Source organism: Agelaius phoeniceus, chromosome 11 (assembly GCF_051311805.1).
Source record: "Agelaius phoeniceus isolate bAgePho1 chromosome 11, bAgePho1.hap1, whole genome shotgun sequence".
Classification (NCBI taxonomy): domain Eukaryota; kingdom Metazoa; phylum Chordata; class Aves; order Passeriformes; family Icteridae; genus Agelaius; species Agelaius phoeniceus.
Genome location: NC_135275.1, coordinates 570,722 through 594,818, shown reverse-complemented (window position 1 = coordinate 594,818; position 24,097 = coordinate 570,722). Strand labels below are relative to the sequence as shown.

At 46.6% G+C, this 24,097-nt stretch overlaps 1 protein-coding gene and 1 long non-coding RNA gene across 3 annotated transcripts in view; one reads left to right on the top strand and one right to left on the bottom strand.

The window, feature by feature from the left end:
• Positions 1–17,204, bottom strand: part of MAJIN (membrane anchored junction protein) — a 38,190-nt gene extending 20,986 nt beyond the window's left edge. The window contains exon 1 of one of the 2 annotated variants that reach the window (XM_054640165.2): positions 17,060–17,204. The gene's annotated coding sequence lies outside the window, so the exon portion shown is untranslated. Of the gene's footprint in view, positions 1–17,038 lie in introns of both variants that reach the window. The other variant, XM_077184328.1, reaches the window with a different exon arrangement.
• Positions 17,205–17,281: 77 nt separating this feature from the next.
• Positions 17,282–18,295, top strand: LOC143695019 (uncharacterized). The gene is made up of 2 exons (XR_013183888.1): positions 17,282–17,413; positions 18,149–18,295. It is a non-coding gene; the product is annotated as an uncharacterized LOC143695019 (long non-coding RNA).
• The last annotated feature ends 5,802 nt before the right edge of the window (positions 18,296–24,097 follow it).

Here is a 24,097-nt window from a genome sequence, read left to right as displayed (position 1 = left end):
GATGCTAGGAGGATTGATCCCTGTGCACCCAGCACACTGAATAAAGCAAAGACCTGTTTCTTGGACTTTGTCTCAGAAATATCTCTTGGCCTAGTTTGGGGCGATTCAACATTTCAAAGGCTCATCCAAGCAAGTGTCCATTGTGAAACAGCTGGGCCTAATGGAACACAATAGAACATTGTTACACAATGGAATCTCATGGATGCAAGTGTCAGCACTTATGCACCGGGGCCTCATGGGACCCAGGCACTGTAATGCAAGGAGTCTTGGGGAAAAAGTTTCAATTTTGAACAACGCAGCTCCTCATGGAACACAGGTGCCATTTGGATAATGCCAGGGCATGTGGAACTCAGTGTCCATTGTGACACAGCGCAGCCTCATAGAACTCAGCTGACCACTGTGACGCAATGGAATCTCATGGGTCCAAAGCTCTACAATGACCAAGGTGCCTCTGGAACATTGCCAGGCCTAGTAGAAATAAGGCTCCACTACTGCGTAGCAAGGCCTTATGGTACCTGGGAGGCCACTGCGTCGCAATGGAATCTGATGGAAGCAAGTGTCCATTGTGACACAGGAGGGCATCATGGCACCCAGGAGACCACTGTGACACAATGCAAGCTCTGGGAATCAAGAGTCAACTGCAAACACAACAGGGTCTCCTTGAAGCCAGATGCTATTTGGATATTGGCAGGGCAGATGGAACTCGGTGTCCACTGTGACATAACATAGGCTCATGAACAACAGGAGAGCACAGTGACACCATGGGATCATGGTGAACCAAGCATCAATATAAACACATCAGGCTCTCATGAAACTAAAGAAAATTTTGTGTTGCAGTGAAATGTCATAGATCCAAGGCTCTACTTTGGGCAAGATGGACCTCATTAGACACAGGTTACTCTGGGACCTTGCCAGGCCTAGTAGAAGCAAGGCTCCATGATTGCACAGCAAGCCTCATGGGACCTAGGAGGCCACTGTGTCACAAAGCAGTTTGATGGAAGCAAGTGTCCATTGTGACACAGGTGGGCCTCATGGTATCCAGGAGACCCCTGCTGTGCAGTGCAATCTCTGGGAACCAAGTGTCAACAGGGCCTCCTTGAAGCCAGGTGCTACTGGGATATTGCCAGGGCAAGCAGAACTCAATGTCTATTGTGACTCCAGTGTCCATTGTGACACAGTGTTGCCTTGCAGAAACATGGGGACCCTTGTGACACAATGAAATCTGATGGAACTAAGTGTCAATTGTGAACTCAGCATGGCCTCATAGAACCCAGGGGCAACTGGGCCTGTGCCATGGCTTATGGAAGCAAGAGGCCGTTGTGAAATGGTGTGGCCTCATGGAACTAAGGAGAACATTGTGGAGCTATGGAGTCCTGAGGAAACAAGTGTAAATTCTCAGAACAGCGAGGTCTCATAGAACCAAAGTGACCATTGTGGCTCCATGGATTATAATGGAACAAACTGTCACGTGTAGCACAGCACGGCCTCATGGGACACAGGCACCACTGGGACATTGCAACTGTGCATGGAACCAAATGTCCATTATGACACAGCCAGGCCTGATGGAACACAGGAGGACACAGGAATATTGTGACACAAGGGAATCTCAAAGACACCAAGGCTCTCTTGTGACACAGAGGGCCATCATGGAACCAAGGTAACCATTGTGAGGCAATGAAATCTCGTGGAAAAAAGAGTAAGTTGTCAACACTGCCTGATGGAACCCAGGTGCCAATGGGACGTTTCCAAGGCTCGTGCAAGCCTCCATTGTGACTCAGCTGGGCCTAATGGAACACAGGAGAACATTGTTGGACAGTGGAATCTCATGGATGCAAGTGAAGTCTTTTGCAGCAGGTCCTCATGGAACCCAGGAGACCATTGTGATGCAAAATATCTTGGGGAAAAAAGTTTCAATTTTGAAGAATGTGGGGCTTCATGGAATAGAGGTGCCACTTGTGTACTGCCAGGGAATGTGAAACTCAGTGTTCATTGCGACAAACCACAGCCTCAGAACTCAGCAGACTACTGTGGCACAATGGAATCTCATGGATCCAAGGCTGTAGTTTGACCAAGACAGGCCTCATGGGCCACATATGCTACTGGGACATTGCCAGGCTTAGTAGAAACAAGGCTCTATTATTGCACATTAAGGTCTCACAGCACCTGGGAGGCCACTGTGTCACAATGGAATCTGATGGAAGCAAGTGTTCATTGTGACACAGGAGGGTATCATGGCACCCAGGAGACCACTGTGACATAATGCAAGCTCTGGGAATCAAGTGTCAAGTGCAAACACAGTGGGGCCTCCTTGAAGCCAGGTGCTATTTGGATTTTGCTCTGGCAGGCAGAACTTGGTGTCCACTGTGACATAGCACAGGCTCATGAACAACAGGAGAGCACAGTGACACCATGGAATCTTGAGGAACCAAAATGGTCTCAACACAAATCCTTCTAGGAGTAACTCTTGCAAAAAACAGACTTTCTTTTGTCTTCAATGGCCTGGAATATTTAGCTTTGGAAAATCAACTAATTTACAAATGTAACTGCAGGGGCAAGCCACCATTCTTTTAATTAACCTTTATATGTGTATAACCCTTAGTAGGGATCCATCCTTGGGACACACTTCACATTTTGTAAGAAAAGAGGCATCATTTATTTGCTTTAGTGAAAAAAAATCTTGAATATACTCTGAATAGAATTAGAATCCAAAAGAGTGAATATATAAGGAACACTTGAGATACTGCCTGGGATGAGATGCCTTTTAACAGCTTCACTTAAGGTCTCAAATTCTCCATCCAAATATTGGCAGATTGGTCAGAGGAGAAAAGCATTCTTTTTTAATGGTCCTTTGGGAAGATAGAGCTTGCAGGGAATTTGGTACTTTCTGGTCTACTGCCTACATTTCAAGAGTTTTAGATACTGAAATGACCTATGGAAGATGAAGTCATTATGAATGTGAAAGTCCAGTGCATGGCAGTCCCAGAAAGGAGTCTATCAAAACCCTTGAAATCCCAACACAAAAGTTGCGAGTTGGCAGTGTATGCCAACCAGTTTTTAGCAAACCACAGAAAATGCAGATGAAAAAACAAAGCAATTAGGTCAGATACAGTATGAAGCAGAATTAAAAAAGGAAAGCAGATGATTGCAGCAACCCTGTTAAGTGGTATAAAAAATGCCAGTAGTCTTACTGACATTAGCAGAAATTTGCAGCAAGTCTGAAAATTACAAACTAGGCAAAAGAAAAGGGGACTGATGACTAGTCTGGGATAGGGTTTCCTAGCTGGGATTTTCAAAATATACAGATTGTATCATCCTTTAATCCAAAGTATGTTATTAAAATGACAGTAAGGAAACTGCATCAAATGCTAGAAAGACTCAGGACAGCATACATTTAGCTAGAAATGCTACTGATACACTGAGAAAACTGACACCAATGCAGCAACATTGTACTAAACTCCACAAATGTCCACTGCTTCACTGTCTGGCGTTTCATTAATATGCACATAGCAGTTCTGCAACATTCCTACTGATCATCTTCTTGGCACACCACTAGTTTCTTCAGTGCCAAGATTTCAGGTAGACGATATTACAGATACAAATCTATGGCCTTCAAGTGAAACATAGTGTGAGGAGAAAATCCTGTCTGAGATGTTCATCATTCAATTTTCTAGACAGACCAAATAAAAAGAAAAGCAAGCTACAGGATTGTGCACTTGCTATTACAAAACACCTGCTGGCATCTGAAAATAAACTAGCAGAAAATCATGATAAATGGCAGTTGAAGCAAACAAACCTTTGAAGAGAATAATGATGTGATAAATAAAACCAACGCATTTCCAGGCTATCAAGGTACTTCAAATATAAGAAAAGGATTGAGAGCAGAGGCTGAACTAATGAGGAAAGATTAAAAGAACCCCAAGAAAAACATGACCAAAAATTCTGAAAGATAAGGACGACTGACATGTTTAAACCTTCACAAAATCAGTGACCAGAGATTTAGATAGACAATTAAATCAAGCAATTTACAGGTGCACCTTCTGCTCCTTTTTCACCTGGCAACATCACAGGGTGAATTGTGACCACAGAGTCAAGATGATTTGGATTATGTTTTTTGCTACAGGAGAGAAGTACAGCAGCTGAAGTACCTGTTACTGATGTGATACCCAGGAACACAGAGTTGATACATTCTATTCATGTCCAATCACAACTAGCAATACTAAGAGGATAGGATTGGCCTCTTTTCATGACGCTCTTCTTGTTTTACAGCCTGCTCTTATGATATTGATCCTCTTAATTAGCTTCTCTCTAAAAAGGAGAAAGTCCAATTAAATTTCCCTCCCTACTGGTGGAGCTTTGACATTTGGTTTGTTCAGCCTAAAAATGGAACTGGAACTAGCAAGAATTACTGTATTTTAAGTTTCCATCTCAGTTTGATAAAAGCCTACATGCTGTTGACTAAAGAATATTCTGTTTTCCCCAAGACGAAATGCATGCAGTTTCATCAAACTTTCTGTAATAAACCCCAGCAATACCAAAGAGTCACAAATAGCAGGAAGAATTATTTCACCATTTAGGGAATCAAACTTCTCACCCTCTTCTGGAGTGAGCATAATCTGGTAGCTGAAGAAACAAACTTGACAACATAAATCTCCCTACTACTGAGAAGCTGCTGACACAGGAACCACCTAAGCTCTGTGCTTTCTCCTTTACATTCACTTAGTCAAGCTTAGTAGCCTATATTGGCAATGGAGACAGATGAGGACAACTGACTGGTGGTCAGAATCCAAATTTATTCTGGACTACATATGCTTATACACTATTCTAGGAAAGCTAGTGATTTTTTATTACAATGTTTGGGTTCATGATCACATAAACAAATGTCTACATTTTGCAACATCTCTTGCTTGCAGAAGTTGATTCAATCTTCTTTCCTGTCTCATCCAATTTTCTTGAAATCTTCAAAGCTCTGTTTGTTCTTGCCAAGGCATCCTGGTTATCAAATCTCTTATGCTAATCTGGTCCAAAGAACATCAGCCTGAAATTGACCCAGTAAAGCAACCAATTTCTTATATCAAATATTTCACTTCTGTACTGAACAATCATATCTATAACTTAACACATGGATTGGATTTGGCAGCATGAGCATCTGAAGGCTATGGGCTTTGCAATGGCACTCTAATGCATTGCCAGAGGTTAAATATGAAGAAGAATTCTAGAAAAGCATAGGAAAAATTGCACCCAGTTTCCCTGAAGGATACATCCCAGGACATTTGGAATCACTTGTCAGAAAAGTGCATGGAGTTTTCTTGATAGCACAGCAACTGGTTTTTTTTCTCCTTCTTCTTCATTTTATCCATATTTTTAGAAACTAGCAAACATGAGGATTGGTGCACCATGAAATCACAGACCACTGCAACCAGAAAAAAAGGCTTTCGTAGATTACTAGGAAAGCAATGTCATTCCTTTCTCTGGAGATTTCCTGTTGTTAAGCGAGTCAGTAACATTTGCTTTGTATTTTGTATATTCTTTTGCACAAAAGGACTCATCTTTTTCATTACCAAAAACATGCACGGAGGAGCATATTGGTTCTTGTTTTGAAATATTTCAGAGCAAAGGCTACGTCATACAAGGAGAATAGTAAAAAAAAGACACTTCTGACAGCTCTCTCGGCTACTTTTAACATCCTGGAGGGATGGCAGGAAATATGGAACACTGGTGTGAAGTCAAGTCTGCCCTTAATTCTGTCACACTGACAAGGCTTTCCCCTCTGGTTCTCTGATGCAAAGAAGAATTTCAAATGGATGCACTCCAAACACATGCCGCCATTCACTCCTGCCTGGGATGGCTTCTTACAGCTCAGCTCTTCTGTTGGGGGGATGTACAAAATCACAGGAGCATGACATAAAGCAAAAAGGCAGATATTGGAAGTCACCTACAATATGTCGGGCAAGTCTCTGATGTCCCAAAATAGTGAATACAAGAGTGAGACATCAAAAAGATGAGCCCCTGCGCATTGCCCAGCCCCACTGCCTCTGGCTGGGAAACTTACATTAAAAACAGCCAATCGCTCTTCCCTTAGAAACATGGTGGCCAAATCCAATTGCCTACTGCATACAGTGGGTCCTGGATTCCACTTTCCCTAAACTATGCCTGGGAATTGTCTCTGTTTAACAGGCATAAATTCAAACCTGGAGTGTTGGTACAGCTGCAGTAACTAAGTATGTAACCCCACCAGATGACAGCAGGTTATAGGGCGTTACCACAAGTCAGAGAAGACTGCTTGCAAGTTGCAAAATAAATACTCAGAAAATTAATTTAAAGCTGAAATAACTCATGCTAAGCAGATAATACAACATTATTATTATTATTATTATTATTATTATTCACTAAAACTTTATACCCTATCAAGTAACAAAAAAAATTTTCATCAACACAGCATATTATTTTGTAATGGATATTTTTTTCTATACCATTGAAAAATGGCTTCAGAAATTTTCAAGCTGAATTGTTTGTTTATTCTTACACTTTTAAAAATAACTTCTATTTTGAAGGACTCCCAAAACACAGCATCAGGAGTTAAAACATATCTCAATCCCTCCACAATACACAACACATTTATTAATTGTTTTAAACTGATGCACTGTCTGACTTTTAACTCCACCGCTTACAACTTCTGCCTACAAGGAGCTCACAAAATGGCTATAGGTTGAGTTTCTGCTAAATGACTGCCAAGTTTCTGCCAAGTTTCAAAACATGAAATTAGAAATCAAAGAAAAAAACAAACATCTACATTATAAGCTTCATCTGTCATTAGAGGAAAAAAAAAGTCTTTCTTGTGTAACTTTTCTAGACCATGCCAAAAGGGTGAACAAAAAAGCCACTCTGTGCTCTATATGTTGCCGGAATCCAAAACTGTGGCAGATTATCATCACCCCAGCATGGTATACACTTACTTATTTCCTGGAGAGCGACATTTTCGTTTGCTTTGGTTCATTTGCTGTTAAAACATTTGTGAAAATAATTTAAAAGATTGAAAGAAATACCATCAAGGCGATACTTAGAAGACTTGCTAACTGCTACCTACCATTTTATCAGAAAACAACCACAACGCTAATGATTTAATTGAAATGATTCCTTTTTAAAATGGAATTATGGCTTCCTATGAATTAGAACTAGATGTGATTAAAATTAACCATTTCTCAAAAAAAGAAATGTTTCATGGCAGTCACTATGAGGGAAGATATATGGCTAAAGATTCAAAGATTACGAATCTCAGGAGGAAGAATTTTAGGAACAAGGAGGGGTATATATGCAGACCTTCACTCTAGACTGTTTTGTTCCACAAGACTTCCCTTACATCATGGTTGCAAATAATCTGCAGAAGAATATTTACACTGAAGAGCAAGCAAGAGTTCCACAGATTTCCATCTTGAAAAGTGTCACAATTCAAACAAGTTCCATCAGCAAATACTTTGGAGGAAACAAACTGTCCGACAGATGATGAAAAGCATCTTGAAAGCTCTGCGTCCATCGTAGAAACAGTCTTGTCAACAGGCAGTGCCTGTTAGCTTAAGTGTCCACAAATGTAAGCTGTCCTAACAGCTAAACAACATATGGAGCCCTCTAGAAATGAAACTCCCTACCCTAAATGGAATCTACAAACAATGAAGTGCAAGAATAGCAAGTACCATGGTGAACATAGCCAGTGCAACTTAAAACACAAACACCCTTAACAGACACCTAAAATATAATAGCAGATCTTATCAGCTGCACCTCAACCATCATACAGAACTAACTAAAAAACAACACATTGCAATTCCTCCTAAGGGTGGCAAAAATGTATTTTCTGCTACAATATCAGGTTCCAAACTATAGGCTGAGTAGTACAATTTATGATGAAGCACTTCAATCTAATGAGGAACTCTAAGGCTAATACATCCCAGGGAAAAGGAGACCTGACTGTATAACAGAACTGTTTTACACACCATAGTTTCCAAACCACTTGGAGAACTGGTCAGTCCTGGCCTTCTGTATGGATGAGAACTGGAGATTCACCACTGCTAGGAAGGACTCATCAAAAGTCTTAAGAAGACACCAAGAATTACAGAATGAGAAATTCCCAGAAATACCAGAAGCAAAATAAATTGAAAGGTGCACATCTGACCCATCTTCAAGTTCTGGAAGCATGTGTAGGACAAATCTGAACTGAATGAGATTTTTTTGCTCCAAATTCTCCTCCAGCATATCAACAGTGGCACACACCTGCTGATTCATCAAGTTACACAGTCTCTCCTTTGGTCTGTCATACACAGTTAAGAAACTGCTTTGTAATAAGATAAGGAGTCTTGTACTTAAAGCATTCGTAAAACCAATCAAACAAGCAAACAAAAAGCCCACTTTCCATCTCTTACCCAATGCGTCTGTATCCTAAGTAGAATCAGTCACTGAGCAAGAAGTTCTTAAACTCAAACCTCAAAGGCACAAGACAACCCTACTGAGATGGACTAGGGCTCCTGAAGCAGCTGCTTCTGGTCCATTGAGCTGGTTGGCAAAAATGAGAGGAGAAAAAACTCTACAGAAAAAAAAGGCCAGAATTTGTCTTGAAGAGGAAAAACTTTAGATCAAAAACAAATACAGCCCAATTGTAGTGCACAAATCAAAAGTTGCTAAGCAATCTGTAGTGACATGACTGGGTTAACCATGGGAACATGACTAGCTTTCCTCAGGAAGTTTCAAAGGACATTTAGTAAATAAGACAATTTTAAAGGCACAAATTTCTTGCTCTAAAACAAGCTAAGTCACAGCTAAGTAATTAGCACAATTCATTTCACAGGCTTTTTAATCATCCAGTAGTAGCAACACTAGTTTTGGAGAATTGTTTGAAGTGCTATGAGGACAGAAGAAGGGAAGAATTCCAGCAAACAAACAAAAGAACAAATACAGAAACTTCAGGATTAAATCTATCTGCATTGTTGAAATGCATCATCAATATGAAGAGACTAGGAAGTCAAGGGAATGTTTTTCCTAACACCTTTTTTTCTTGAGGCAGCTGGTAATTAGTAGTCACGGGTTCAAACGGAAGCCAGAAACACTTCCATGCATGTTCCAAGCACTGTTTCAGACACTGGAGTACCTGAAGGACCTGCACAGGCTGCCAGATGTACCACAGAAGTTCAAGGACACTCCCATTTTCTGGAGCTGCTCCTTGAGGTCACACAAGGGTGTGGCAGACTGGGTCTTCAGTTATACTTACTGCAAGTGAATGAAAAGTGCCTCCACAAATGCAGACCTTGAAGAATATATTCTGGGTTTATCATATAGAAATTGAAATAAAGCGAAAGGCTCAAAGCAACATTAGTTAAGTGCTCCACTTGCTAACAAAATCAGAATTTTCAGCCCACAGATGTTTGCTTACATCTCTAGCCTGGAGTATACTACTCTGTTTTATCAAGTCAACCTAGAACACATTTCACTACAAGTAAAAAAAGGCAGTTAAGAGGAATACTAAAACTTCAAGTTTAGGCCAAGATTTCATCAAATTAGAACATCCAAGATCAAATACAAACAAAGGAGAGGAATAAGCGTTATGGCTTTTCCCTTCACCCACACAAATGTGGTCCAAACAGTTCCTTTTTTAGCTAGCAGTTCTATTTATGTATTTATACTGAGTTGAAATGGTGTAATAATTTTTCTAAGATTTCCATACTGAAACCTGACAAAGAACTCTAAAAAGTGTCAAATACATAAAAAAACCCATCCAAGCAGGCAAACAAACATGAGGTCTTATAAGAGCATGTACCAAAAGATTGAAAATAATCTTGTGAAGGTCAGATGGATGCTCAAACATTATTGACCTTTTAAGGAATTGTTTCATCCCTGCCTCTTTCCAGAGACAAAAATCCCCAAATCTAGTTTGCACATTTATATAGAAGAAAGAACTAATGCAACTTTTGCATCTGGTTGTCTCCCTAGTACCATCAGAAGAAGCTAGGCCATTTATTTGATTGAGTGAAAACAGCCTGGAGAAACAGTACTATTGGTCTGGACTCCAGACCACATGATCAGGTAGCTGAATACATCAACAAATTGCATTAATCCATAAAAGGATTGAATGACTTTTCAGAATTTCAGCATGTTCCATTCTCACCAAATGAAAGCACCTCCAGATGGAGCAGATGTAAGGCTCCATGTGAGTGAAAGAAAAACCATACTTTTACTGCAACATGTAATAGATAGGGACTCATACTCATCTTCCTGATCCCTCAACTCTATCTAGTCTTTCAATATAATAAAATTATATGATTACATTTCCAAGTCTTCATTTAAAATGGCTTCCAGAGTTAAAAGATGTGTATAAGTCTGGTCCATTACTATTTGTTGGCCAAGCAACGCAATTGTTTAAATTAATAGAACTGAATTTTCATAACAGGTTTTTTTCCCCCTATGTTTTATCATAACATTAAAGGAAGAAATTATCTTCCTGTTTCCAAAATCTCCAAATTACTTTCCTCCTTCCTGCATCAGGCAAAATGCAGGATTACTAAGGGTTTTTAAACCCAAAATTATTCCAGGCAGAAAAAATGAAGAAGAGCAAGTAACAGACAGGGATTTGGACATCAAACCAAAAATGGCCCAGCACTAAGGGCAGTTCAACTTGAAAAGAAAAGACAAAGCATTAAAAGTCAGGTCTCCTGCGTGACATGGATGAGACAATTCTAATAACTAAGTTACATCCTGTATGATTGTCTTGGGGTGACTTTATGATGCTGAATTGTATCCCCATTCATCTGTTTAGCCCAAAAATAAGTTTTACACCTTTAAGACTAGTTCTGAGAGCAAAGGAGGGGGAGAGAAGAAGCATGCAGTTTGTTTCTGAAACTGCACTCACTCCTCTACATTCCAGCTCCTAGACTGTATTATCTACAGCACAGACAGACAGCAAGACAGAACTCTCCTTTACTTTTTAGTTTGTTTTTAGCTAGCTGAAGCAGAGAAGTTCCCTCAACTATAGTCTTTCTTTTTCCTTAGAACTCTTTGAACCTGCTCTAAACTGAAAAATCAAAGGAGCATCAACAACTCGCACCTATTAACCCACCAAGCCTAGCCTAGGTCTTAAAATTTCCCAATGCCAGAAAAACTAATAAAGCACTACATAGGCCCAGCATGAAGGGCAGTCAATTTAAAAAGGAAAGATGAAGCACTAAAATTCAGGTCTCCTGACTGACTGACCACTTGTCCACATCTTCTGATGTGGACAAGACAAATCAAATAACTGTGTTACATCCTGTACGATTCTCCTAACCACTCACTGTAATTCCAGCATGGATAAATTCTTCTTGCTTGAAGAAGCATTGATGTAGCTTATTTAAGCATGTGCCTGCCATCCACTAGCCATGCAAATTATTTACCCTGCTTTACAAATATTACACCTGGAATAAGCACTCAAATATCAGCATGTGCCCCATAGAGCATTTGCCACCATCCATGAGTCAGTGCAGAGGCAGAGTGCTGGCCACTTCTCTCATTCAGCCATATCCAAAGCTTTAAGCTTTAAGCTCCGTAACCTGACTGGATCCAGCTTGTCCTTCAGTGGCTTCCGCAAGTTGTCATGTAGGACTCCATACAGCAGCTATCCATTTTTGATGCATCTCTACAATATGGCAGGAACCATCAGTAAAGACAGACACTTTTCATTTTTTGGTCAGGGCCTCCTTAGCACGTGTCACCTTCACCTCTTCCCCTTCTGATGATAATCTGAAATTTTTCCCTCAGGGCCAGTTCGTAATGACTTCCAAGATGCCTTTCCCTTTGAACATCCAGCCCAGCACTGGCAGTCGGGTGCCAGTGGAAGTTGTGCTTTGGTGCCAATCACTTCTGACACAGATGGAACCTTCTCATAAGCTGCCAGTAACTGCAGTGTGGTGTAGAGGTACAGCTGGACTCAGATCTTTTGTATCCCAGAGTCAAGAGCCATAGGGTGGTCCTCGAACTTCCTCAGGTCCCTTCTGGCGGAGGCTCCAGGATGGACCATTCTCCCTGGCTACAGTGTGGAGCCTGTTTTCCACACCTTGTTCTGTCCTGACTGGTCCAACGGCTACTGTAGGAACAATCTCCTCTTTAATTTGTTCAAAAGCTTGTTGCTGTTAAAGACCTCACTTGAAATCAATCTTCTTCCATGTCACATGATAGAGTTTACAATCTGATTGTAACACGGAATATGCATTCTCCAAAATACCACAGTGCCAGGAAAGCCTGTGTTTCCCTCCTCTTGGTTAGTGGGGACATGGCTGCTATTTTGTTAACCGTATCCACTGAAATCTGACAATGTCCATCTTGCTATTTTACTTCTAAAAACTGAATTTCCTGGGCAGGTCCCTTGACTTTACTCTGTTTTATGGCAAAACCAGCCTTCAGGAGGATTCGTCTCCCTCGCACCGAACAGCTGCCCCCATGGAAAACCCGCGGCTGCCCCGCCACCGCTCCGCGTGGCCATAGCAAGCCGGCCGATACTCGCTGCCTAGCCCCGGTCAGGGCAGCCTGTGGAACCGGGGCCGAGGGCGGGAGGGTGAGGCCAGCGGCCCCGGGGCGCCGCTGTTGCCAGATGGGTGGGCAGCCCCACCGAGGGATGGCTCAGAGCCGCAGTCTGGGCAGTGAAACCCGCTCACTGCCGCTGCAACAGAAGCCCCGTGCCGGCAGTGCCCGCGGGCACCAGCCGAGAGAGACTGCCGGGAGGGGGCCAAGCATGGCTGCCAGCGCCGGGAGCAAGACAAAGCTCGTACAGCAGTGCCTCAACACCAGCACCAGCAACACGTCCAGCAACAGAAACACGGACCCAATGACAAAGGTAAAAATGTCCTTGCCATGAATGTTTTGGGGGTCAGTGAAATGGTTTGATGTAAAGAACAGATATGGTTTCATAACCTGGAATGTTAACAAAGCAGATGTGTTTGTACATCAGACTGCTATTAAAAAGAATAACCCCAGGGAATACCTCCACAGTCCAGGAGATGGAGAAATTGTGGAATTTAATATAATACAAGGAATAAAAGGGCCCCAAGCAGCCAATATGACAGGACCTGATGGAGTTCCAGTGCAAGGTAGTGAACATGCACTGAATTGCAAAACTGTGAAATATTATCCACATCACAGAACTCCTCCACACACCTACCAAGGAAATAGAACCCAAAACCAACAGCCATCAAGCCCCAGCAACAGCCTAGAATCCAAAAGGGCACAGAACACCGACGAGCTGTCCTGCATTGAAAAGTCCACCTCCATAATGACTGAACCTTCCAATCGGATAAGTCCCACTTCTTCCCCTTTCCCCAATTCCTGTGGCCTCCCTGCCCCTCTCCCACTTTCCCATTTTCCTTTCCATTGTCCTATTACCCCTTTTTTATGTTCCCAGAAATTCCTACCTCCTCTCCCCCTTTTCACGGCCTCCCTCCACTAATCCCTTTCCCCAGTGTTCTTTCATAATACCAGAGGGAGTGTATTGGGAGGGAAAGAAAAGAATGTTTCCCTGAAGTAACCATCTTTTTCTTAAAAGTTAATAATTTCTATTTTGGAGTTTCCAACAGGCACACTACCACGTACACTACATCGTACAGAGCCAGTCACAGACAACAACACTGCCACAGGTGACAGAGAACCAGTCCCTGCTGAAGGAACCTTCTCCTGACTCAGTTTCCAGATAAACCGTACTCAGAAAACCCCACATCCGTCCTGCCAGCTGTAAGAAAATCAATTTGGAATTGTTTGCATTTTGAAAATTGTCTTATGAGTGCTTTTGATTGTTTTTGTCATTTTATGTTGATTCAATTGATCCTTCAGAGAAGCTTTCTTAATAATATCGAAACGGGGAGTTGTGGAGACCCTGGGGGGCATCCCCTGGCTTGGGGAAACACAAGAAGCTTCCCTCAAAAAGCTGGTAAGGCGGCATTGGCTCCTTCCCCTGTTCTTATCTCTGTTCCTGTGTTCCTGAGCCACTCCCTCCCTATTCCCTGATTGGCCCTTATCTTTTAACTGCCCCGAGACCAAGGTGACCCCGGGCTCCTGGGGAGAGAGAAACCTGGACCCTCCATGTGTGTGTGCCTGGGACCCGAACATGTTACCGTGTGGCTGAATTAAACATCTGTAGATATTATGAAAATGGCCTTTTTGATTCTTTACCCTGGACTTTACTAGCAGCTATTCAGGCTGCAACACTGCAGCTGTGCCAGGTCATCAAAGGCATTGCCAAGGATGGCCGAGAGTGAGTTCTGTGACAGGTAGAGCGAGTGCAAGGCACTGAGTCCCTGGAAGAAGCGTTGTGGGACCACACGCATCCCCTGTGGCTGCTGCGCCTGCAGCTTCAGCTCACAGAGGTTGTGCAGGGAGCAGAAAGGCGGCAGCTGCCGCAGGTGTGGGCTCAGGCAGCGCAGTGCATTGGCAGCAGCTCCAGCTCACCCAGGGTCACCTGCACCGGCTGGAATGCGGCCACGCTCACCTCCAGCAGCCGGATGCGGGCCAGGTAAAGCTGGCAAAGCTGCGGGAGGCCCTGGAATGCCACGGCTCTGAGTGCCGCAGGTTGTTCCCGCCTAGGCCAAGGGTCTGCAGGCGGTGATAGAATGCCCCACTCAGTAGATGAGGGAAGGGCGGTGGATGTATATTTATAGACATCAGTAAAGCCTTTGACACTGGAGAAGCTGGCTGCTCATGGATTGGACAAGGGAACTGTTTGCTGGATGAAAAACTGGCTGATGCCCAAGCCCAGAGAGTGGTGGGGAATGGAACTAAATCCAGCTGGGGGTAGTGTAGCAGGACATGTTCCCTGCCACAAGAACTTGCTAATTGGTGAAATAAATCACTAAGGACTGCTTGTCTCATGGTTATTTGGGTGCTATAGAAGCAGCACTTGTAGCTGGCAATAAACATCTTGCTGTGGAAGCAAGACTGTGGAAAGATAAGCTGGAAGTTCTGACAGACACTTTACTTCACAATCTATTAAAGCTACATCAAACTTTCACAAAGTAGAAGTTTCTGCACATTCCCTGGAAATGTGTGGGGCTTTTCCCCCAAAGTTGGGATGCTGGTTTTGTGGTTCCTCTCTTGAGGGTTGAGTGAAAAGACTTTGTGCACACTCTTGCCAGTTTGGTGGTAAGTTACATTGATTCGTAATCTATACTATTTCTTTCCTAGCTTTGATATAGGTACCTTAATGTTGTGAACTGTTTTACGTAACCTACTGGTAGTTCTTCTGTTTCATGCCGTGTAGCAAGTAACTCTGTTCAAGACCTTTGTCTATTATCTCCTGTCTATTCAATAAATAACTAATTTAATAATAGACCTGATCTGCCACTCTTAGAACTTGCAAGCCAGAGTGGTTTAGGTGCAGACCACCTAATTCAAGCTGTACCCAAAAATATTAGCCTAAGACAGGGCTTGTCTGAAGCTCCCATTCTATCCATAACACCCAATTACTTGTGGGTGACCCCAGGAGTCAGTGCTGGGTCCAGTCCTGTTCAACATCTTTATTGATGATCTGGATGAAGGGATCAAGTGGAAGTCAAACTAAGTTCACAAATGACACCAACTTATGTGGGTCTGTGGATCTGCTGGAGGGCAGAAAGGGAGAGGATCCCTGCAGAGGGATCAGGACAGGCTAAATCAAGAGGCTGAACCTGTCATCTCCCCCATTGAGATGCCTGTTGTGTAGGAATCATGCTCCAGGTGCCTCCACCTGAGGGACTGGAAAGGGCTGGAGCAGACCTGAGAGACTCACACCCCCCAACCCATCTCCCCCAGGGGCTTTTTCATCAGGTTTTCTCTTGCTGTCTCTTCCTGAAGCGTGAGTGATGGAGCAGCCTGGGAGGGCACCTGGGGTCAGCCAAGGTTTCCTACCCCAAACCTCCCCCACTTTTAGAATCCCAGGCTGGTTTGGGTTGGAAGGGACTTAAAAGGTCATCTCCATCCACCCCCTGCCATGAGCAGGGACATCTTCTACTATCCCAGGTTGCTCCAAGCCCTGTCCATCCTGGCCTTGGATACTTCCAGGGATGGAGCAGCTGCAGCTTCTCTGGACAACCGGTGCCAGGGTCTCACCACCCTCGCAGGGAGGAATTTCTTCCCGATATCCTATCTAACCCTACCCTCTGGCAGGTGGAAACCCTCACCCTTCATCCTGTACCCTGACAAAGACCCTCTCCAGCTCTCCTGGAGACCACTTTCTATATTATATTTTATCTCTCTATTAGATTTATACCTACGTACATATCAGCCCAAAAAGTGGCTCAGGCAGTCCACCTGGGGTAGCCCCTTTTGGGGGATGCAGGGGGGTGCCAAGGGTTTGGGCAGATCTATGGGTTATTTTAGAGAGCCTCAGGAGGTATTAGAGGGAGGTTTGGGAGGGTCCTGAGGGTTTATAGGGTCTTGGGGGGGAGGAAGCTATGGAGCATTTTCAGGGGATTCTGAGGGTATTTGGGATCTACTGGGGAGTCTGTAGGGGATGAAGGGGGGGTCTCTGGGGTTTTATATACACCAGGTCCCCAAAGTCCTCTCAACCTGTTCTTCATCTGACAGGATTTTCTCCACCTGTCAGGGAAGTTCACTACACGGACTCTGTTCCCGATTCCCATGAAATTTTGATGCATGCAACATGCAGGAATGCTTTTCCTGCAATTTCCCTGGCTCCAAGAGGGACCACGGGAGTGACACGAAAAAGTGCGGGGGCCTGTCCATCCTCCACATCGGCAACTGCAGTTTTGATTCAAATTTTAATTAAAGGCTTAAGTGTTGCTGATACTGCGATAGAGTCAGGGTCTTACTCTACATCGTTGTCATCACGCCAGTTCCCAGGGCGCTTGGAAGCCAGCTGGGGATGCTTGCGGGATCATTAAAGGGTCTGGAGGGGCACTTAGGGGTCGGGGAGGTAGTTGGAGAGCACTTGGGGGTCCGAGGGTATACACAGGGGGCGTTTTGGGGGCAAGTAGGGGACGGGCGGACTTCGGGACGCTGAGGGGCACTTGAGGGTCAGGAGAGGGAAACTGGGGGTACTTACGGGGCCCCGGGGCGCACTTACGGTTCAGGGAAGCACTTGGGGAGCAGCTGGGACGGTACTTAGGGGACTGTCCCGACCCTGACGGGCCTCTCACGGGCCGCGGGGCATGACGGGAACCGCAATCCCGGCTCTATCGGCGGCCTACGGAGCCCCGCGGTCTTTCGGGAGTTGTAGTCCAGGAAGTGAGTAAACTGGCGCGGAACCGTCGGCCAATGGGAGGCGGCGGGGGGGGGGTAGGGAGGGCACGAGGGATTTTTGGGGGCTTAGGGGGATCTTCTGACGCCCTCATGATCCCCCCGTCCCCAGCGCCCTCAGGGGCGGAGGACACCAGAACCCCCCGGCGCCACGTCAGCCGTGTGAAGGTGAAGAAGACGGGTGAGCCCCACTCCCACGGATTTGGGGGTTCCCCTCCCCGAAATGCCCAATAAACCCCCAGGCACCCCTATTGACTTCCTAGTCCCCGTAGACCTCCCAACGCTGTTCTGGGCCCCCCAAAACATCGCACAGACTCCGGGACCGTAAAGACCCCCCCAAAGCCCTACCTGGACCCCCAATATTTTTCACAGATTTTCCTCGATACTCCTAGAGTCTCCCCCAAAATTCCCACAGACCTCTTCTAGATGCCCTAGGCCCAGTGTGCCCCTAACCACTCCCGATTTCCTGCACTCCCCATACAAGCCCCAATTCCCTTCTGAACTAAACAACGTTGGAGATTTTTCTCCTTTTTAAGGCCTTTATTAAAAATCAGCTTGGGTGGGGAGAACCACACGCCACAGCTGTGCCCAGGAGTGGCACGGAGGAGAACAAGGAAGAGTGCAGCTGTATCCACTGGTCTGCAGACAGAACTGGGGTTTCCATCCTCAGGAGAACACCAAGAGATTGCCCAGTTTCAGGATGACATTTGAGGGCCTCTTTCTAGCCGACATCTTTTAGGTTAGGATGAGAAGTAAAAAGGGTCTTAGCAGACACTGGATTCAGTTCTTCACCTCTAGACATCTCTTAGATCTCTTAATTCCACGGTGGCTCATTGTTTTAGGGGTTTTTCCTGCTAGATTTGGTGAGGGGTTTCCTCATTTGCATGCCTACTCCGATTTCACCTCCTCCTCACAGTGCTGGGTGCCATTTTCCAGGAAGCAGCAGGGTGATACTCGAAGAAGAGGGATTTCTAACCATCAACAACAGGTAATTAAAAAAAAAAATTATTAACAACAGGTAATTACAACATAAAATTATTAACAATTAATAGTTAAAACTGCAGCTTAGCAGCAATTGGTTTAACCTGTTAACTCCGCAACCTTTTTTAAAAAAAATGGACAACTTTTTTACTCATAACACCTTCCTCAGCCTCTGAGCCCCTCCAAACACCCTAAAGACCCTTAGGGACCCCCTAGAGACACCCAGTGCCCCACCAATAGCTGCTTTTGAGCCCCCAGAAGCCCCCAAATGCTCTGGGGGACATTTGGAGGGAGAGGGGATTGGGGGCAATCCCAAAGGTGGGGAAAGGTAAGGGAGGGAGTTTTGGGGGTCTCCCCACCTCCCTGGTGCAATTTTGGGGTGTCATTGCTTTATTGGCCCCACCATGGGCTGGAGGTGTCCAGGTGGGCATTCCAAGAGGGTCTCAATGGCCCTGGGGGAGGAAAGGGAGAGCACATGGGGAGTTAGGGGGACCTGGGGGAGGCTCAGGTGCAGACCCTTGAAATTTGGGGGTGGGGATGTCTTACCAAAGGCTTCGCCTTACGGCCTGGCGGTGGCATTGCAGCATCCAGAGGAGGACGTCCCCAAGAGGGCCTGGGGGGGGCTGCATGTCACAGGGGGTGGGTCACAGGGGGTGGGTTACGGGGGGTGGCAGTCCCACAAGTGTTCCCCCAGCCCCACAAGGGACTTCCTGAGCCAGAAGTGTCTCCCCAACCCACAAATGCCCCCTCAGCCCCTCAAGAGGTTGCTGACCCACGACTATCCCCCCGCCCCACAAGTGCCCACCCTGGCCCACAAATGACCACCTGAGGCCACAAGGGCACATCCAGGCCCATCAGTGACCCCTCTGCCCCACAAATGCCCACAGCCCCACAAAGGTGCCTCATAACCCTCATTAGCCCCCAGCCTTCGAGTGACTCCCTGGCTGACAAGCACTCCCCATGACCCTCAGTTGACCTGATGACCCACAAGTGACCCCCATCACCCTCAAGTGGGCTCCTTGCTCATAAATGACCCCATGGCCCTCAAGTGACCCTCATGACCCTCAAGGACTCCTCTAGTTCCTCACCCAGTGGCTGCTGCCATGGCGCCCCCTATAGAGTATCACATGCACTGCTCCTGATTGGCAGTGGGGCCTCCCTGGGGTCACTTTGAAATGGGCAGGGGACTTTTATCCTTTTTAATGCCTTTATTAAAAGTGATCAGCTCTGGGGGGGAAAACTCACAGTCCACACCACGCTGCTGCGGCCACCACCGCCGGTGCCGCTGCCGCTGCCGCTGCCGCTGCTGCTGCATCCAGGAGTGACTCAGAGAAGGAGAAAGAATGCAGCTTTGTCCACTGGTCTGTGGACAGAGCGGGGGAATCCATCCTCACAAGAATATCAGGACAATCCCTTATTCTTTTGGTTTGACCTCTAGGGTCCTTCCTCTAGCCGAGGTCCTCCTGGCTGGGGCGAGGGGCAAAAAAGGGTCTCAGCATCTCTGCAGGCTCTGGATTTTGTTCCTCACGTATAGTCATCACTTTGATTCATCAATTTTGTGTTGGCTCGTTGTTTTAGGGGTTTTTGGCTAGGTTTGGTGAGGGGTCTCTCCCGCTGCATGCTGGATCCAATGTCATTTGCATGTTGATTCATGTCCCTTCCCCTCACCCGTCTGGGTGTCATCTTCTAGGAAGTAGCAGGGTGTCACTCTGACAAAAGGCGGAATTCTTAACCATCAATGACAGGTAGTTAATGAAAACGACTGGTGATTACAATAACAAACAGTTAGAACTCCACCCTGGCAGCAACTGGTCCAACCTGTTCACTCTGCAACCTTTTAAAAAAAATGGGTAACTTTTTTTACCCGTAACAACATGACCTCGAGCCTGGGGCAGGGGGTCAGGAAGCGCCTCCCTTGCAGGCCGCACGGCATCCTGGGAGCCACGTGACTTCCAATGTGGGGCACACCGCAGAGCCCCGAGGCAGTCATGTGACCCCCGAAATGGCTCCTGCAGCAAAGGCTCATGGGACTCTCGCTTCCCATTGGGTGGCGCCCCCTGGTGCAGAGGTGCACAGCAGCTGCTGCTGATTTGCCGCAGAGCATGGTGGGAGTTGTGTGACTGTGAGTATAGTGCCCCCTGCAGGGTATCCAGCAAGCTGCTCCTTATCGGCCAGAGGGTCTTGTGGGAGGCCTGTGGCCTCCAACATGAATCCTGCCCCAAAGGTTCCTGGGAGACAGCCTGGGGTGAAGATGCCCCCTGGTGCTCGCAGAAATGTCTCCCGATTGGCCATGGCAGGGGCCCTCAGGTGGGTCACGTGACTCCCAGAGCACTGTCCCCTGCAGGACCCTGAGCGGTCATGTGACCTCCCCGGTGGCACTCCCTGCAGGGAACCCCGGGGAGCGGCAGAGCCCAGCAGGGCCCTGGCCACCAGGGGCGTGCCCAACACTGGCTCCTCCCCTTGGCATCGCCTCCAGTGCCATTGGACAAGGGGATCATCGAGGGTGGAGCTGCAGGGGGCGAAGCCTCCGCTTGGCTCCGCGCCTTCCAGCCCGTGGGGGCGGGGGCTGAGCAAGGTCTGTCTGGGGGGGAGAGAAGAGTTGGGGAGGGGCAAGGAGCCCCGAAATGCTGACCCTGCACTGACCTCACGGGGCTGGTGGTCTCGGGAGAAGTTTGAGGGGCTACGGGACGCACTTATGGGCAGAATGGCGGGGTCCGGGGCATCACCTGGCATCGGATGGGGTAGTTGGGGGTCCTCGAGGCACTCTTGGGGAACGCTGGCGCAAGAGAGGGAATTGGCAGGCACTTAGGGGTCTGGGGAGCACTTGGAGTCTGGAACAACACTAAGGGAATGAGGGAGCTGACTGGAGCCTCCAGGGGGCAATTGGGGATCCCATAGGGCACTTGAGGATGGCCTGCTCTCCCACCTCCTTTGCACTGAACACTCTGTTTGCTGCTCCAGGCTGAGCCTCTGCGGGAGGTATGCGGGAAGTGATGATGCGCCCCCCCCGCAAAGCCCTACAGATTCCTCCCTTGGTCCCCTCTGGAGCCCTCAGGCCTCACTCGCTCCATCGCCTCGTTTGGTTTCCCCCAGTGCTCCGAGCTCGGGCGCTGATTGGTTCAGGGCGGAGATGGGCAGGCGCTGCGGCCAATGGGAAGTGGGGGAGGGGGAAGGTGGGGGAGGGGAGGGGTCCATGGGAGGGCTTCGGGGATTCCCAGAGGGGTTTGGGGGCTCTGGAGGCACTGAGGGAGGCCCTGGAGTATAAAGGGGGGTCCCTGGAGCGGTTTGTCGGTCTGGGGGTGCTGAGACATGCCCAGGGAGTTCTGGGGGTCACTGGGGTGGTTTTGAGGGTCTCAGAGAGGTTGGTTGGGATCCTCAGGGAAAGGTTTGTAGTGGAGGGAGGTTGGTGTGGTTCTGGGTGTCCTAGAAGGGACTTCGTGGTGCAGGAGGATCAAGGGGATCTCCATATGGTTTGGGAGGCCCTCGGGTTGGTTAAAGTAGCAGAGAGCTGGGGTCACACTGACAGAGACCCTGATATCCCCATGGACCCCCCCCAAATCTCCCCTAGAAACTCCAAACCCTCCCAGGGACCCCCAGATCCTGACAGGACTCTCTCAGCTCCCCTTAGTTCCAGTAGCCCGTCCAAGGGAATGATACCAAAATTTGCTGGCAAATAAACTTTCTAACACAATTTGAAGCATTAGAAAGCAGGCGTTCTTTATCTGCACAGGACACACTGAAGGATTTCTCCTTTAATCTGATGTGTGCAGTGAAACTTTACCACAGGGTATGGTCCTGGAGGGACCACGAACGATTCTCTGGTGGTCCTGTTCACAGAATGCTTCCATATTCCATGTGACCTTTCCTTGAACGTTTTCGTTGTGCATGCACTGTTACTTCTTGTTATGTAATGTAGTGTTGAGAGTTTTTTGCATGACAATGGACATATGCAGCATATGCACTATCCAGCCTTCATAGAAACTGAGTAAGGTCACCATGCCCTTGGAAGGACACAAAAGGAGAAGAACACGCTCAAAAGCAGACAGTTCAGGAGGGGAGACTGCAAAGGCAGACAAGAAAACCACAGCAAGATGCATGAAGAAGGAAGACTAACTAAAATTAACTAAAATATCAAAATGCATGCGTAAAAAGGATTTAACCGATCATGTATTAGCTTGAGGTGTGAACGATAGAGAATAGTATAAATATGGCTTGCTTTTTGTAATAAATTGGCTTGACTTGATCATATTGGTCATGGCGTGATGTCCTGTTAATTATCCTCTGCAATGTAGCAGGCCCAGTGTTGCTGCCGCTTGGGGCGTGGCGTCCCGGGTCGAGGACGGTTCAGTGGTGGCGCCTCTGCCACATAGGCCAAGCACATGCATACACCAATGTGGTGGACAGTAACTGGCCTTTATTAATGGTTAGACAGGGTCATTTATAACAGGGGGTAACGGTCAGTTAACAGTAAAAGGGGAGGGGTTCTGCGTGACCTCGCGATATCTCGAGAACTCGCGATATTTCCCCACAGCCCAGAGCCTGCAAGACTTCCCTGGTGGTCAGAAGCCTAAGATAGGAAATGCCAAATCCTGGTGACTGGACTAGAAGCCCACCTCTTCCACCTTCAGACCCCTTGCTTATCTCTAAGACTATAGGTCACTTTCCTTTAACCCTTGCTATTGGACAATTTCTGAAACCCCTGTACCCTATATAAAGAGCTGCTTTTGCCTAGTGCAGGAAGAAGAGCTGTCACTGGGAACCTTCGCAGAAGAATCGATAAAAGACACTCCTGTGGAACCCCGCACAGCTCTTCTCTCTCCCTGCGTCTGCCTGCCTAGGCAACCTAGCAAGCTGAGAGCTGAAATCACAATGAGCTGATAATCACTAAAGAGCTGATATCACTTCGCTTGCTAAGGTTGCCTTCGGCTAAGAACTGCTTGGGAGCTTGGACAGCTGTGCTGAACAGGTCAAACAGGTCAGAGCTATCTGGACACCTGTTGCAGCTTGCTGGGGTCAGCCTGAACCCCAGAAAAAGTCGCAATAACATAACTTGACAAAAACCCCACTACATTCCTCATTACCTATATTCCACTGGCTCGAGCTGTGCTCAGCATATCCTCTCAGCATACCTTTATGTACTTTCAGCTTTTTTGCCAGTTGTCTTTAAGCTCCATCCAGCACCTTCAGGGCAACTGAAAATTTCTCTTCTCTGTGTCATTTATCAGGAGCCCCAAAACCCTTCCAGAGACCCACATCTCCCCAGAGAGACCTTGTGGTTTGGGAGGTTCAGAGGGCTGAGGGGATCCCTGGGTAGTTTTGGGGGATCTCCAAGTGGTTTTTGGGGTCCCTGGATGGCTTTGGGGGTGGGGTCTCTGTCTCTGTCTCTCTCAAGTTTTGAGGATCTTTGTGGGGTTCAGGGTTTCCCCATTTTTATGTCTTCATTTCAAGGCAAAAGCCCTTTAATTCCCTGTTTGCCATCATCTCTCCTGGCTCCAGCTGGTTTTCTTCAGCTTTTTCAGTCATTTGGGCCAGAATTTCTCATTACTTGGAATTCCCCACTGGGACTTGGTTCATTAATTTTGGGTAAAAAACATCTGGATTTGGTTTGTCCTTTCCCCAGGGTCATAGTGTCAGGAGAATTAACCCACAAGCACTAGAGGTTTCTTTCCAAAAAGGAGGCAGAGGAGTCCTGTAACTTTATTCAGATAATGCAAGAAATCATGGGCATTTCCCCTGGGTCTGCCAAATTTTTGGGGGATGCAGCCTGCTTTTTATCCTAATTTCCCTGCTGTATTTCCCTCTCTCTTTCCTCATTGGCTGGTGTGCTTGAGAGGCACAGTCTTCCTGAATCACCCAGTACAGACCCCCTTCCAATGTATACCCT